This window comes from Eupeodes corollae, chromosome 2 (genome assembly GCF_945859685.1).
Source record: "Eupeodes corollae chromosome 2, idEupCoro1.1, whole genome shotgun sequence".
Classification (NCBI taxonomy): Eukaryota; Metazoa; Arthropoda; class Insecta; order Diptera; family Syrphidae; genus Eupeodes; species Eupeodes corollae.
In genome coordinates, this window is record NC_079148.1 from 28,731,024 (window position 1) to 28,749,277 (window position 18,254).

An 18,254-nucleotide genomic window follows, 5' to 3' on the forward strand; every position below is an offset into this window, starting at 1 on the left:
TTCATCACTTTGCCGGAACCGCTGAGCTGTATCCGTAATTCGATTGTCAAACATATTTGACGGTCAAATGGGTTTTACGTGAAAAAGGTCGCTGCATTTTTGAGCCCCTAAAAAAACGACCGAACAGCCTCCAGTATAATATTTGACAGCTCTATATTCGAACATACAGAGGGTGGTGCTGAGTTTCCATCCGATTGCATGCATATGCAAATTATTTTTTGAAAAGTTGTATTTTTTTTTTAAATACTCTCGCTATGCTTTATTTTGTTTTTAATTTTTATTCCTGTTTGTTGCATTGAACGCCCCATTTAGTGTTGAATATTCATTTGACCGTTAATTATTGCCCAGGAGTTAAAGAGATGGTTGAGTTGAGGCTTTAGGTTTATTTTTCCGGGCGGGATTAGCACGTGTGGTTGTGAGCAATTAAGCGGAATTTCATATTATGTATATTGTTTCCGGGTAAATCTATGCCATCTTTTGTGGGGGTATTGATGAGAGCGGTATTTTAACGATTATTCTTGCGGACGGTCAATCAAAGGAAAATTCTTTCTAAGCCGATGATTTAGTTACTAAATTCTACACTGCAATGCACTTGATTGGATCCGTGTTAGGAGTTTATTCAAGTAATCTACACTCAGATAGATTTTCAACTGAAATAAGAATCTTTGGGCTTAGTTAAGTTCATTTTTCTGATGTGTCCACTCAATCCCAAAATTCGAGGAAGTGGTCGCATTCCAAGACACTTTTATCTTAGAAACGAGAGAATTGAATGATTATGCTTAGAAATCACATGTTCTTGAAAATGTTCCTCGCAGAATTATTTATAGACCACAAGAAGGCGAAATAAAAATGTTAGTTTTTTTTTCAAATCTCCAAAGCTTATTTAACCAAGTGAACCGTACTGTAAGAATAAAGCGGGTATAGCTAAACACACTTTACACACTCGTAGCACACTCTAAACACAAATAGAAAAACATGTTCTGATGAAACAAACTACAAAGATGTCTATCCATCCGGCAATGTTTTGCATGACACATACGCGGAACATAAACACGAGTTACAACCCTTTTTCGACTAAGTCAAGTGTGGAATATTATATATCCCACAAGGACGATGATGATGGAATCTGGAAATCTCTTTGTTTTAACCCTCTTACATTGCATATAAATATATGTACAATACATGTATGGTAAAGGAAAGTGATGCGGTCGGTGGTTGTTATGTGTTTTACCAATGCTTTCGACAAAGCGTATAAGCGGGGTGTGGAAATAGAATGAAAATCGGTGTAAGGAGATATGGCTGATATACCTACTTACATACATATGTATATGGACATATAGTTCATGAAGTCCCTCATGACTAAATGATGATGATCATCTTCATCAGCAAATATGTGTAAAAAGGATAATCGAATGTTTTCCACCCATAAACCATTTAATGGCCAACAAAAGACTCTGTTGGTGGTTGAAGGATTTTTTGTTGTTTCATCTTTTATTTTTGTTTAAAAAAAAGAAAGTTATTTTTATAAGAAGGATGGTGTACGTATTTGAAAAGAATATAAAAATAGGTACCTGCATTTTGTTAAAATTCACACAAATGGCCACCTTTGTTACTCATTTTTATTATTTTAATTAAGGTTAAATTTTTACAAATTTAAGAAAAACGGCGAGGTGCTTTTAAAAGAATTTCGTTTTTACTTCTTTTTTTAACTCAAAGATCCATTTGGAGAAGGGAAATTAATAAAAGGCGGTTATCAAATTTTCGAAGAAAAACTTAGTTTAATGCAAAAATTTACTAAAAATTTGAGTAAGGTTTAACATCTTTTAGATAAAATGATTTGTATGTAGTTGTCCCAAACTCAAATTACTAAATATAGAGTATTTCATTTTTAATAGCCGGCTATTTGGGTAGTGGTCATCTTTTGACAATTTTCAATTAAGAACTATGCCATTTTTTTAAACTTACACTAACACCTCATGAAAATTATTTTCAAATCATATATGGTTAAAATTTTGAAGAGACAATTGAAAAAAAAAAACAATTTTGGGACACTTTTTTTAACAAAACATCGATATATAAATTCAAGAACGAAATAACCACTGTTTTGGGAGGGAAAGCTTTCTGATGGTGCCATATTAGTTTTTAAATATTAAAATAAACTAAAGGGTGATTTTTTTGAGGTTAGGATTTTCATGCATTAGTATTTGACAGATCACGCGGGATTTCAGACATGGTGTCAAAGAGAAAGATGCTCAGTATGTTTTGACATTTCATCATGAATAGACTTACTAACGAGCAACGCTTGCAAATCATTGAATTTTATTACCAAAATCAGTGTTCGGTTCGAAATGTGTTTCGCGCTTTACGTCCGATTTATGGTCTACATAATCGACCAAGTGAGCAAACAATTAATGCGATTGTGACCAAGTTTCGCGCTCAGTTTACTTTATTGGACATTAAACCAACCACACGAATGCGTACAGTGCGTACAGAAGAGAATATTGCGTCTGTTTCTGAGAGTGTTGCTGAAGACCGTGAAATGTCGATTCGTCGCCGTTCGCAGCAATTGGGTTTGTGTTATTCGACCACATGGAAGATTTTACGCAAAGATCTTGGTGTAAAACCGTATACAATACAGCTCGTGCAAGAACTGAAGCCGAACGATCTGCCACAACGTCGAATTTTCAGTGAATGGGCCCTAGAAAAGTTGGCAGAAAATCCGCTTTTTTATCGACAAATTTTGTTCAGCGATGAGGCTCATTTCTGGTTGAATGGCTACGTAAATAAGCGAAATTGCCGCATTTGGAGTGAAGAGCAACCAGAAGCCGTTCAAGAACTCCCCATGCATCCCGAAAAATGCACTGTTTGGTGTGGTTTGTATGCTGGTGGAATCATTGGACCGTATTTTTTCAAAGATGCTGTTGGACGCAACGTTACGGTGAACGGCGATCGCTATCGTTCAATGCTAACAAACTTTTTGTTGCCAAAAATGGAAGAACTGAACTTGGTTGACATGTGGTTTCAACAAGATGGCACTACATGCCACACAGCTCGCGATTCTATGGCCATTTTGAGGGAAAACTTCGGAAAACAATTCATCTCAAGGAATGGACCGGTAAATTGGCCACCAAGATCATGCGATTTGACGCCTTTAGACTATTTTTTGTGGGGCTACGTCAAGTCTAAAGTCTACACAAATAAGCCAGCAACTATTCCAGCTTTTGAAGACAACATTTCCGAAGAAATTCGGTCTATTCCGGCCGAAATGCTCGAAAAAGTTACCTAAAATTGAACTTTCCGAATGGACCACCTAAGACGCAGCCGCGGTCAACATTTAAATAAAATTATCTTCAAAAAGTAAATTTCATGGACCAATCTAACGTTTCAAATAAAGAATCGATGAGATTTTGCAAATTTTATGCGTTTTTTTTTTTAAAAAAAAGTTCTCAATCTCTTAAAAAATCACAGTTTATAAGAGAAAAATATCAAAAAAGGTCTTTGATGAAAAGTAGGAAACCGGTTGATTTATTTATTATCTACACAAAATTTCAACGATAGTTGCTTATATATAATAAAACACGTTGTTCCTTTTTCCTTAATCTCGCCCTTTAACAAATAAGAGTACTTCAGACCTTCAGAGTAGTCAGCTAAGTTAAGGAAAAGGAACAACGTGTTTTATTATATTACAAATAAATAAAATAAATTAGATGGCGCAACAGTCCATTGAAAAAAAGGCCCTAGTGACTTCCCGATTGTACCGGAGTCACTTATCCGCTGTTGGTAGTCTGAAGTGGTAGATTAGAGGAACTGCCAATCTATGCCGTATCAGACCGCATCTATCTAAAAACAGGAATGACTCTGGTGGAATAAAGCCGCTCAAGCGTACACTCTCAAAATACTCGTCGTTCGGATAGAACGCCCCGAAAATTAAATTGTTGGTCGAAGACATAGCTCTTGCAATGTGACCTCGAACGAGTTTTATCACGAAATTGTCAATTCTGTTGATTCGAGCCCCGTTGTGTAGGACCTCGTTGGAATAGTAATGCACGTAAGACGATTGGGATGTTCGATATAATCCGGTACAGCGTCGTAAACACTGCAGCTCGAACACCCGAAACTTCGCCATCTGGGAAGGGGCAACGTTAAACCACACAGGACAACCATAAACTATCATCGGCCGTTTGAGGGCCATGTAGCATATTACCTTCACTCTAGGGTCAAGCTGGCTCCTATGGCCCTAGCCAGAGCAGCATTTATGTGTCGGTCGAAATATAAATACTGATCTAACCAGATACCGAGGTACTTCACTACAGTTTTGCTCACTTATGACTGCCCGTGAAAACCAACGATGACCATCTTGCTCCAATTCCTGCACTTATCACTCGTGGCCCTGGCCAACAGAGTTCCGAACAGAATTGTCACCGACTTCTGTATATTTATTTTCAGTTTCCAGACGTCGCAATATCGCCGAATCTTGTCGAAATCACGCTGTAGGAGACTTCTAATAACCTCAACCATTCGGGCCGTTCTGTACGCAATTAGATCGTCGGTGTACGCAATTGCCTTTGTAAGACTACCTACCAGAGTCCAACGCACTAACCATCATGCCACGGGTTCCATATTAGTAAAATTATTATTCAAAACAACACAATTTTAGTAGCCATAATTCGAAAGTTATGATCATAAAGAACGTATGCCTTCATCAGATCAGTGTCTTAAGCATATCCAATTGATGCAGCCTCCATAAATTATCGAATTATAAAGACTTTGAATTTCTAAACTCTAATATTAAGCTTTCGTTTCTTTCGTAAATCCATAACGCCCAAAACCTAAAATGTTATAAAGCCCAAAATTGGTCAAAACCCCAAAATTGTTCAAAAAGCCCAAAAAGTTGAAAAAAATGATCCCCCAAAAACCAAAGCGAATATCGTAGCGCCCTAAAAAATGTTCAATAATATTTCGCCCAACAGAATTTTTAACTTTCCATAGGAAGTTATTGTAATAGGTCCGATTTGTCAAATTAAAAATGTTGACATTTCTTGATGTTTCAAGGTCCCTAGAGTCGAAATAAAAGATTTTTAGAAAGATTTATGTGCGTGCGTATGTACCTACGTTCGTGACGTTTTTTTCGTTGTTAATAGCTCAAGAACCATATGAGATATCAATTTTAAATGAACTTTTGTTACACAAATAATAATGCAGAAAGATGCAAAAAGGGCTCTCAACTTTTGGTAAACCCTAAATATCTCACGAAAGAATAACGTTAGAGACTTGAACTAAATTTTATATGATATACTGCAAAGAACTAACCCATTATATTTTTGGATAAAAATCCAATTAACATTTTTTTATAAATCAAAAACAGTGAAAAAAATATGTCACCTCGAAAATTTTATGAATAAAAATGATTTCATCTCCAAAACAATTTTGTGCAACGAAAAGAAATGTTTTTAACAACTGCTAAAATTCTGAGAAAAATCAAATTGACAGTTTTTTTTATAAAAAAAATAAAAACATAAAAAAAACATTACTTAAAGTTGGTAAAAATTGATTTTTCTACTTAAATATCTTTTCAAAACTTTGAGATATTGGCTTCAAACTACTTTTATCTTTTAAAAAAACATTGCTGTTAACATTCAGTAAAATTTTGAGAAAAATCGAATTGACAATTTTCTTACAAAAAATAAAAACCTAAAAAAAACTATACTGGGACTGTGTAAAAATTTACTTTTCAAAAATTAAAAATATTATCTTCAACCTTTTTTTAATTTCATAGAAACTATAGTTTTCGATATTTTTTTATCCAACAATCCGTTTTTTCATTAAAAAAAAAACTAAAAAAAATAGTACGCAAATTTGGTAAAAATTGATGTTCGGTTCTTCATATCTCTCAAATTGATTTCATTTATCCAATTTATACAAATTTAAGAAATGCTAAACATTTGTTTTCGACTAAAATTCTATATAACAAAACTAGATTTTTAAACTAAACTATTTCTTGATATTGAAATATTGTTAGCAATTTTTAAATTTTTGACAATAATTCAACTAACAACTTTTTTAACCCAACACGAAAACCTACAAACTTTAAAGTTAGCAGAGTAGGTCGCATACCAGCTTCTTTTTAATTTTGAATTTGGGTTCTGTGCCATGGGGGTTGGGCTTTGCGAATTTTATTTTGGGTATAACGGCGATAATGAGTTATATCGTTTCCTATGTCTTACTAGCCAACGACATGTCACCCAGATCATTAAAGGACATAATGCCCAAAAAGAGAACCGTCATAAAAATTCCAATCCAAACTACCTTTGGTAACGCCCAAATTTAGAAATTTCATAACTCCCAAAAGATTTTGGTTCAACTCCCCTTCTTGGCCTAACTATATAGGATTGCCACCATATATATTTTACTGCCTATACGCCACAAGAACGGGTGCTATAGTACTGTGAGTAAGTAAGCCATTTCGTTTTATTTCACTTTGAAAATTGTCCTTATTTCGCTTTCTGAAAGTATTTGCTAAGGTTTATTTAACGTCCTGAGTTGGGCAATAAAATTCAAAACTCAAAATGTCGTAGTGCTCAAAACAAACAAAACAATTGTCAGAAAGCCCAAATGTTGAAAGGGACAAGATCTTTTTTTGGCGTGTCATTTTCTTCTGAAAAAGTTTTTGGGCGATATGATATTTCTAATATATTGAAGTATTTTATTTGGCAATGAGACCAAACGCTTCTTTTTATTTGGAGTTTTAACCCCGAAATGTTCAGTAATATTGCCCAAATCGTACAATGACAAAATGTTAATAAAATTGTTTTGGGCGCTACGATATTTTTAATTTTGGGGATATTGTTATGGGTGAAAGGATCTAACGCCGTAAAATAATTAAACGATTAAAAATACGATGTAGTTAGGAAGTTACTTCAATCGATGCAATTTTTACGAATTGAAATTTTGACACTTCTAGACTTTTCAATTTCAAGCTCTCAAGAGCTTACAACTTAAAAAAAAAAAACTAACAAAATATTTGTCAGTTGAAATATTTTACTAGCAAAAGTGAATTGTTAATTTTCTAACAAAACATAAAAACTTGAGAAAAACTATAAAAAACGACAGAATACAGATTTAACTTCCATTATCACATTTGAAGTTTTAAGGACTCCCATGGGCAGTTATCACTGTGGATTGCATCCCAGATTCCTGTTCATAAGTTAAATTATTATTATTAATCTATTCACACCAAATATTTAAAATTAAAAATTAAACTATGTTATTGTGTCCATCTAAAGGAATGCGTCCTTTTTAAATATATCAATATTTTAATATTTCAAATTTTGATTAAAATTATTTAACCTTTACCTAAACGCATTTACTAATAGGTTAAAAATATCTAAATATATGTATTTACCTAAAATATTTGTTTAGTTAAATTATAAGAATGTAAATTATGCAATGTGGTTTTCCAAATTGCCTAAAATTTGATTTGATTAAACAATGTTTAAATGTGTTAACCTACTTTGTGTGTGTTTTTTATATAGTTGTGATAAAATAATTCATATTTGGTTAGTTAATTAAATAATAAAGATACAATTTAGTTAAACAAAAGTGCATAACAGACATTTAGGAACTCTTTTCGGAAGAGATAATTAAAAAAAAATTACATAGTTAATTTATGTTTTGATAGAAAAATATAAAACATAATTCAATCAATTTATTAAATAATACAAAAAGAACCCTTAAAATGACTCTGCCGGCCGGTGATTTTTTCGTTTGGGAGCTTATTGAAGCTGATAACGTTAAAAGTTTATCTTCATTCATTCTCCCAAACCTTTTAGTGCCGCTTTTTGAAAGTGTCAGAAAAGTATTTAAAATTGTAATTGAGATATCTACGAAACTGTCAAAAAATAGCAAATATTTTCTTAATCAATTGATTCACGTTTTGTTTGATAATACAAATAATAATTATTATTGATTCTTTGTTTTTGTTTGAAAAGGTGTCTCACTTGTTTCACATTTCAATTGTTAAGAGTGTGAAATGTGTTTCTTTCATAAAATCAACACCAAAATGATCGTTTTTGGTTCGATTAAAGTACAAAAATGTTAACACATTTTTATTCGGCTGCCTTAAATGTGTTTCAATCTTTTTGTTTGTTTAATTTGGGGAATTTTATGTCTACTTACCAAAAATCTTATAGTACTAACAAAAATTGACATGAGTAAATATATTTTGGCATTTCGATTGTTTCATTTATTAGATTTTATAAATCTTCTGAGACAGACAAATTTTGTATAGTTGAAAATTCAAGCTCCTCACATTACGAGTTAAACTTTTATACCCGTATTTTACATGAAACATGAGTTCCATAATAATAATAATTAATTGCAATTTGTTAACATAAATAATTAACAGTTAAGTGCTACACAAGAAAAATAACCAATATTCAAATCAATTATTTCATTTACGGGTTCAAGTGCAAAATAAAATTAAAGAAATAAATAACTTATAGTACAAAAACAACAACATTATGAATAGTAAAGATCGTGATTGTGATACGGAGAGATGTTCAGTAAATAATTTAACTAGTATATTACGATCTCCTCGAACACAAGTGGTATCGTTTAGGTAAGTTTTCGTATAGTTTTGAGATGTTAATTCATGTGACAGATGTTAATGAATAATGATGGTGTACCGCATTTTGTAGGTGTTTATTAATAAAGTTTCAGTTTTAATAAAAAACAAAGAGCATAGCCTTTTGGATAAAAAAAGTTTGCATTTTAGTACGAGTTTTTCAATAAATTTGTGTTGTATTTTTTTTTTTTTCTAATTGAAGTATCGAAGTGAAGAAGAATTTCTTGAATATGGAGAAACATTACATTAACTGCTGAGAAAACGAAAGAAACTTAAAGAAATTTGTTTTTACGATGGTCTTCTGATTCATTGAAATCCTTTCAATGTAATTGCTAGATAGACAATATTTGTATGATTATTTTGTTAGAACCGAAAAATTATGATTCGATCATGGAATAGAGATGTGAAAACGTCATAATTAATCAACTTAAATAATCGATTGTCTAATGCAACCACGGTTCTAGACGTTGATATAACTCTTTCAACAATAATTCAGGGAATTCAAAAAAGATTAAAACAATTGAAAAAAAAACGGGACTAATATTTTGTAATAAAATTGTTATTTAAGGAATTTTAAAAACTGTCCTATGGCTATTGTTTTTCGTCGAGGTATTAAATAAGACGTTAAGAAAATGAATAGGTTTTATGTCGTTTTTTTAACTTCTTTTTTACACTTCAGAATTTCAGAAAGAAGTAAGCTTATAGCAAGCGTCAAACTACGATCAGAGGCTCATCATAAGTGCATGTGTTAGTTGTTAGTAACAATAATACGAATATAGCCTAACATACGCACAAAATACAAAACAAAATTAGCATTTAACTATTACAGAACAAAAAATAAAATAAGAACGTTTTCGATAGTGCATCACTGGTTCTAAACAATGATTTAATCCTACCTTATTTAAATTTAAATCTTTCGATTCCCATAGTTACGAGTAGTTCTATGGAAGTCAATATGTATAAAATCAAACGTGCGCAGGTGATGAGTTCCGGTGCATCAATTTCACCATTAATGAGTTGATGAAAAAATACTAAGTCATTATTAACACGCCTTTGATGGAGAGATTGCATTTGAAGAAGTAGAATAGATGTTCATAGGGTGGCAGATCATAAGGATCTTCCCAAGGAAGACCTTTTAGGGCAAAGCGAATGAAATTATGTTGAATTGATTCAATACGTTTTCTATGAATTTCGTAATAGGGAGTCCATACCTGCGAGGCATATTCAAGATGAGGACGAACATGGCAATTATAGAAAGAAAGAGTAACATAGGGATCATTGAAATCCTTTGCCCAGCGTTTTATAAAACCAAGCATAGAACTTGCCTTTTAACAATAAAATTAATGTTATGTGTAAACTCTAAGTTAGAACAGAAATGTACACCTAAATCTTTAAATGTGGAGACACGATAGAGTTTTTGCTGCGATATATAGTAGTCAAATACGTTACTGATTAGTTTTTTAGTAAAAGTTAACGTCTGGCATTTTAAAGGGTTGAGTGAAAGGCTATTTTTCCCACACCAAAATGTGAAACTATCAATGTCGGCTTGTAAAAGAATACGATCATGGGTGGACTTTATTATTTGAAAATCTTCATATCGTCAGCAAAAATGAGAAGTTCACTTGAGCGTAGACATGACGAAACATCGTTAAAAGACAGGATGAACAGAAAAGGGCCAAGATGGCTTCCCTGGGGAACACCAGATTGAGCAACAAAAAGTTTAGAATGACAATTTCTAAATTTTGAATTCTTTGGACATATGTTTAAGAATGTAAGGAGATTAGCAACGGTTGATCTTTTTTTCACAAAACCATGTTGCTGTTCGCAAATGATATTTTTACTAAAATATGCTACGCTTTTACAAACAACTTGTTCAAATACTTTAGGAATGCAAGAAAGCTTTGCAGTAGGCCTGTAGTTGCTTATATCCGACTTGTTACCTTTCTTGAAAATTGGTGTTAGAAATGACTTCTTCCATATACTGGGAAATTTGCCTGTTTTTAGAGAAAGTTTGAATAAAAACATAAGGGGTTCAACTAAAGCAATACTACACTTTTTTAGTACTTACGGGGGATTACCATCAGGACCGGCTGAGCAGTCATCATTCAACGCAGATAAAAGATCAAGGACCGTACTCTGTAGCACAGGTATGTGACTACAGCTAGTTTGCGAAAAGGTGTGAAGATTATGAAAATATACTTCATCAACTTCTTGAGGGCTATTAACAAATGACTCACGGAAATCTAACGAAAGGTTCTTGTAAGTGAAGTTAACTGGAAAGCTATCTGATTTTTTCTTTTAGTTTACAAAATTCCAAAATTTTTTAGGATTCTCTTTAAAAGAGGTGCCCATATCAGTAACATAACAAGCATATACAAAATTAGAAAGAGATTTAAATTGGCTAAAGAGTTCAACATAAAAAGAGAAGTTGACTGGAGACAGAGTTTTGAGATACGTTTTCCATGCCTTATTTCTTTTGTTACGCAGTAAACGCAATTCTTTCGTGTACCAAGGATGGCTAAAGTTTGTATTTCTTGATTTATTTATCGGTACATTTTTTTCAAAACAATAATTAAGGATCCTATAAAAAGTTGAAACTGCTTCGTCCATGTTAGAAAATGCTAGTGTATCAGCAATTCCAGAAATGGTTAAATCTTCAGACAACTGCTGGAAATTGGCTCTTCTGAAATCACAATGATAAAAGCAATCAAAAGAATTACTGTGATTAGTAAGGTGATTACTTAAGTCAAAAAAAATTTCCAAAGGGGGGTGATATTTGTCAATATTAGTAATTCCTGATCTAGATTCTAAAACAAGAGTACTAATAGCGTCAGAAGAAAAGACTAAGTCGAGAATTCGATTTTTGAGTTTTTAATACAGCTTGTTTGCTGTAAGTCAGTAAGAAGGACTTTATTGAGAAGAGATAGTTCCATTTGTGAAGAAGAAGAAGGCTTCAAGGCAGGATTCGTCTTCGGATGGAATCCAGTCAATGTGTGGTAAATTAAAATCACCTAGAAGTAGGATATTGGTGTCAGAGCTGGACAAATTTATAAGATAGTCTAATGTCAAGGAGCGATCGTCATAAACAGACTCCAAACTTTTTGGGGGAATGTAAACGTTTAAAATGGAAAAAGTCTTAGTCTGTACCATTATCTTTACACATACCAGTTTGTAGTAAACGAAATACAGTGAATTTTACTTTTTCAATTTTCGGTACTAGAATTTCCGAAAAATCACAAGATATTGAGAACGGCAAAATAGAACTGTAACAAAATACCCAATGAATTAAACTACCAGATAATTTCTGCACTGTTCTTCAGGAAAAAGATGAATTGATTCAGAATATTTTTTCCGGATATACTCAGTAATTGGGCTATTTTGGCAGCTAAAAATGTTGATGTTGACGAAATTTAATTCCAGATACAAAAGTTGTTGAAGCAACCATTTTAACTGGAAAGTTTAAAGGAAAATATATTCCCAGCCGTCAGATTCTACCATATCTTTCAAAGGGCTACAGTTTATAATTCGATTAGTTTTTGAAATGTCTATTAATAAGTCTCAAGGCAAAGATTAGAATTGGAAAATCTATGTTTTTCTCATGAGCAGCTATATGTTGCATATTTACGTGTAGGAAAACCGTCGAACCTCTTTGTGTTAGCGAAAAACTGGTTAACCAAAAATACGATTTAAATTTATTTAAATAAATATTATTGATTTCAAACTATCCGCTCCATCTAGCTCATTAATAAGTTCAACTGTCACATGTTGTTTATTAAAAACTTTGTAATATACTCATTTGTTACAAATTTGAATAGAAATAATAATACATTTTAAATTTGATTCTTTTGTATTGATTCTTGCTTTACGAAAATTTATGAAAATTCTGATCAATTGAGTTCAAAGTCCTTCCGCTTTCAATTTCAAACCACTTTATTTGATACCGTCTTCGTTTGTAAATAATAAATTAATTGTTATAAGGGTTACGGTACTAGAATATAAGTTATGACGATCGCCATGTTTTTTTACTTGCGACATATAGGAACTATATGGCAAGTTTTGCATTCGTGCAAAATTTCGAACTCGAGATTTTAATCAAACATGATATTACGATGGTAGAGAAGTCGAAAAAAGTGGGTCCCGCGATTCCGTCCGGTCGGTTTTGTCTGTCTGTCCACGCTCCTACAGCCTAAACCATTGGGTCGATTGAGTTCAAACTTAGAAGTTAAGGTTTTGAGCAGATTCGCGTTAGGCGTTTTTTTCATTTTTTTTTTAAGATCAAAACTAACAGTGGTCACCATACAATTTTTTTGGTCAAAAAACGAATATTCGAATTTTCTCAAAAACAAACCGATAGATTTTCTTTAAATTTTCTCTAAAATTTTATTTTTTAACTTGGCTTCTTTTAATAAGAAAAACAAATTTTTGTATTGCTCAGGAAAGGTACCGCTCATACAACCGTTATTTTGTTTTTTAATTTTCTCAGCATCTTATGAACCGATTTCAATAATTTTTTTTCTGAATGAGCTCTTATATTGTCTTAACAATATTTGATTATCAAAAGTGCAATTTATTATTGTTTGGATTTTTAAAAAATTGAATTTTATTTTTTCAAAATTCGATATCTCAAAAACGATTCAACATTTTTTTACGAAATTCAAACGTGTAGCGTATATTAACAATCTCTAAACAACTGCGTACCAAAAATATTTTTAGAACAAAATTGAAAAATTTTATATATAAAAAATTAATTTAAAAAAAAACCGCTCTAACGATTTTCAAAAAAAAAATTTGAAAAATCAAATGAGTTTTTATTTATAAAATGGCATTTAAATTTTTGAAGACAAACTTATTTTTCGGGCAAAATTTTAAATAGTTTTTTTTTAATATTTTAATTGTTCATGAGCCCGAAAGAGCGCATTATTTTAACAAAATTGTAATTACATTCCTAGCTTTTATCTAGTGCATTTGGTACATATTTATGTATTTTTATAACTAAAATTATTGTAAATACCAACGATATGGCCGCCCATGTAGCGCAACTGTAGCGGATCAACGAATATGATATATTTAATCAACAATCTATTTTAAAGTGTCTATCAAGAAGTATTATATTGGTTACTTTGTATATGTGATTTTAAAATATTATCCTTTACGAATAAGGTTGTTTCACACATGATTTACTTTCCTTCGCCTATATAAAAGAATAAATACTTAGTACAAGTTAAAGAAACGGGCCAGAAAGAGTATATGTATTTTCTATTAGAATCACTTTTTCAACGTATACACTTTATACCTATTTATAAAGGTGTTACGTACAACTTCTTCAACTACTGCTTACGTGTCACTTCATAACTAAAATCCAAAGCGCACAAAAGCCTGACTGTAAACAACAAATGAATAGCAATTTCTTGTACCTGTTCGTATGCTTGTTATTTTTTTAAACTTTAAAAAAAACTCCATGTCAGCGCTGAAAATTTATATTAAGGAAGGAATGTGATAGGATTGTAGTAAGTACCATCTACCTACCAATAACATTCCTTCATTATCATCATAAACATGTCCTTATCTATCTATCTGCATAAAGCTAAGCACACCAATGAACTTTTCTTTATTCGTTTTAGACATCTACCTGCTACCTAACTATACAACCAATAGGCGATCGCTTTACAATTTAAGCATTCATGGTCTGCCTTTTTTTTATTTTATTTATTTTCCATCCTGGTTCTTCTAATATGAAATTACAATAACGCTCTATCTAAAGGAAAAAAGCTTTGAAGGAACAAGTTGAATCTATGAATAGCATCGTATCTTTCATATACAAAGATCGTACCCAGGTAAAAGCAGACTTATGAATGTAAATAAAAACAATTATCGGCAAAAGATCCTGAACAGCTGACGTAAGCATGCAAAAGTGTCTTTCATCCCCAATACAATATTAAGCCATTTTGTTTTACTTCTCCTTTTTTATATAAAGTGCATTGACATAAAAAAACAAAAACAAATTCATCAATCTTCATATGGAAGCTCTTTTATGTGAAAACATATGTATACAAGGATAGACTCAAATAGAATGAAGGAAATTTTGTAGACTTTTTGGGTCGAAAATAAATTATCTCCCTTATTCTGCTGGCTGCTTATGGGAATGGAAATAATATTTTTCTCTCGCTCCCTCTGAATTTCTCCACTTTCGATACAAACTCCACGCCAACGACTCGGCATCTGGTCGCCCTAAAGCCTAGTACATACTTCCTCGTGAAGTGAACGTTCGCCAGTGGAGAAAGTGAACTTTTGACATTGCTCACTGGTACACACTTGTGAGTACACGTTGTGAACATTGTCAAAGCTTCACCAACAGTTCCCGTGCATTTTGCACGTGAATTGCCCGTGAACGAAAACTCTCCACTTTGTTCTCCACTCAGCTTCACGAGCAAGTTCACGGGTGAACCAAAAACTGAAATTTGTATGGGTTCACGAGATGGTTCACAAGTATGTACTAGGCTTAAAAGTTTCTGCTCATGAGAGTACTATGGTTTTCATATACAAAGATCTTGGTTTTTTTTTGACAAATTAAATGGCATTTATATCTTTGAAGACTACCTTATTTTTCAGTTATATTTTTAAATCTTATATAAGTTCTTTTTTAAACAGACTCTTAGCATACAGGAGCAAGTTCGTGCGACCCAGTCGTGCATTTTATTTAAATGGCATCTATTTAAAAAAGCATGGTGGTGTTCATGTCTGATGTTCTCCTACCGTTTCCCTTAAATAGTTTACAACAATGCAATATGACAAAAAACATTTGCCACAGCAACGCGTTCTTTTAAAAATGTATACCAAGTTTTCGAAACTGACCTTAAATTTAACCTACAAAAGTGAAATACATATGAAAAACTTTTCAAATTAAAATCGAATTTATTTAAGTTGAAATATCCCCCAAAAATATTTGTAAAAACTTTTTTTGAAGAAAGTTCAACTGTTCAAAAATATTTTCGACTTGTGCGTTTTATTAACTTTAATTGTGCATCAACATTGGCGCAAAATTTTAGACGATTAAGTACGATGTTAAATCATTTTTAGTATGATACTAGGTTAAAAAAGGATTTTGATAATTTTAAACAAGTTTAGTATCGTACTATCTTTTTAACATTTTACTAAAGTTAAAATCACCAAAGGGCTACTTTATCTTTTTAGTATCGTACTAAATCTGTATGACATAAATGTCATTTTTCTCAAATGTGACAAAGTGTTTTAAATTTGATAAATTGTGAAATAAAATTTATTTACAGATATCATAAAAAGTAAATTAATTTAAAATGTTTTCGGAGGAAGAAGATTTTGAAATGTTTGAGGATTCAGTGTTGTGTAGGAAAGTTAAAAGTTTTAAAACTCGAGCAAATCCTCTTGAAGAGCTGGACGATGGTGAATTTTAATCCAGGTATACATTTGATAAAACAACTGTTCTGTTCTTGGTTGAAAACCTTGACATCCAAAACCCAATTACAAACCGTGGGCTACCTTTTTTTCCAGATTTGCAAGTTCTAGTAACGTTACTTCATCGAAGAAATCAATCACACCAAAACAGGTCACTTTTGCATTTGGTTGGACACGCTCCTTTTCTGGACAATGCTTGTCTTTATTGTCGCAAACTTAGATACCCTCCTGAGTACCCACAACCACTGCCACCAACCTTCACATCGAAGCCAACAGTTGTAGCATTACAGCTGCTTCTGGGTATTGAAGATGCTTCACTGGGAATAGATCTATCGCAGATATTCAATAATTTAATGCACATTTCATTTAAACTTTTTCACTAAACTTTAATTTTTTTACCTGATAGAATACATTTTTAATATTATTATGTGTAAATATCCAAAATAGTTGCAACGAACGAAAATTAATGAAAAAAGAAAATACAAAGTCAATGTTGTCACTTTGACATTTGCAAAAATATTAAGGTACGTTTGTTTTGTTTGCTCCACAATCTGTCATTATTTAGACGTGTTCATATTTTTTTTTAATAAAATGGTTTTAGCATGATACTAGTTAGCAAAACAATAAAAAGTGTTGCAAATTAGTGAAAATTTAGTAAATTACTATGTATATAGTAAACTGGTAACTAGTATCGTGCTAGGGCCTTAGGATGCGACCCACACTGATAACTTAACATCCCGTCTGTCGATTTGTCTTGCTTAAAAGTTTGTCTATATGTACTCGTATCAATTTTTACCAAATTTGCGTACTATTTTTTGTAGATTTTATTTTTTATGAAAAATCGGACTGCTGGATTTTTATATAAAAATTACTGAATATTGAAAACAATATTTTCTCTGAAATAAAATAATTTGAAGCCAATATTTTTAAGTTTTGAAAAGCTATTTGAGTCGAAAGTAAGTTTTTACCAAGTTTTAGAATTTTTTTTTTTTTAGAGATTTATTTTTTGTAAAAAAAACTGAAAATTCGATTTTTTTCAAAATTTGATCGAATATTGGAAACAATATTTATTATAAGATAAAATTTGTTTGAAACCAATATTTAAAATTTTTGAAGAGATATTTGAGACGAAAATCAATTTTTACCAACTTTTATACATTTTTTTTAGGTTTTTATTTTTTGTAAAAAGAACTGTCAATTCGATTTTTCTTAAAATTTGTCCTAATGTTTACAACAATAGTCCTTATAAGAAAAAATTAATAACAAGCTATTATCTCAAAGTCTTTTAAAGATATTTGAGTCGAAAATCACTTTTTACAAACTTTTGTTAATTTGTTTTCGGTTTTTAATTTTTTGTAAAAAAACTGTCAATTGGATTTTTCTCAATATTTTTCATAACGTTGAAAACAATACTTCTTAAAAAAAAAAATAGTTTGAAGCCAATGCCTTTAATCTTTGAAAAGATATTTGGGTCGAAAATCAATTTTTACCTACTTTTATACATTTTTTTTAGGTTTTTATTTTTTGTAAAAAAAAAACTGTCAATTCGATTTTTCTCAAAATTTGTCCTAATATTGAAAACAATATTTTTTATAAGTAAAAATTAGTAAGAAGCTATTATCTCAAATTTTTGAAAAGATATTTGAGTTGAAAATCATTTTTTACCAACTTTTGTTAATTTTTTTCGGTTTTTAATATTTTGTAAGAAAACTGTCAATTCGATCTTTTTCAAAATTTAACTGAATTTTGACAACAATATTTTTTGAAAGATTAAAGTAAATTAAAGCCAATATTTCAAAGTTTTGAAAAGATATTTGAGTCGATATTCAATTTTTACCAACTTTAATTAATGTTTTTAAAAAGTTAAAAATCTTTTAAAAGTTCGAGGTCACATCATGTTGAACAAAAATATTAATTAAATAAGTTCATCTCCTCAGGTTATTAACTATGAACCTTTTTGAGCATTTTAACACCAATTGAACTTAGTATCAGTATCAATTAAAATACAATTTTTTAACGAGTCTGTTCAAAAATGAACCTATATTTTAAGATTAAAAAACTAATCAGCAAAACAAGTTTATTTTCTTCAATTAAACTTCTTTAAAAAAAAATTAAATCAAGTAATTTGTTCCTGAGAAAATAACGGTTTTATGAGGGAACCCTTCTAGAGAAATACTTAAATATTTTGTGTAATGAAAGA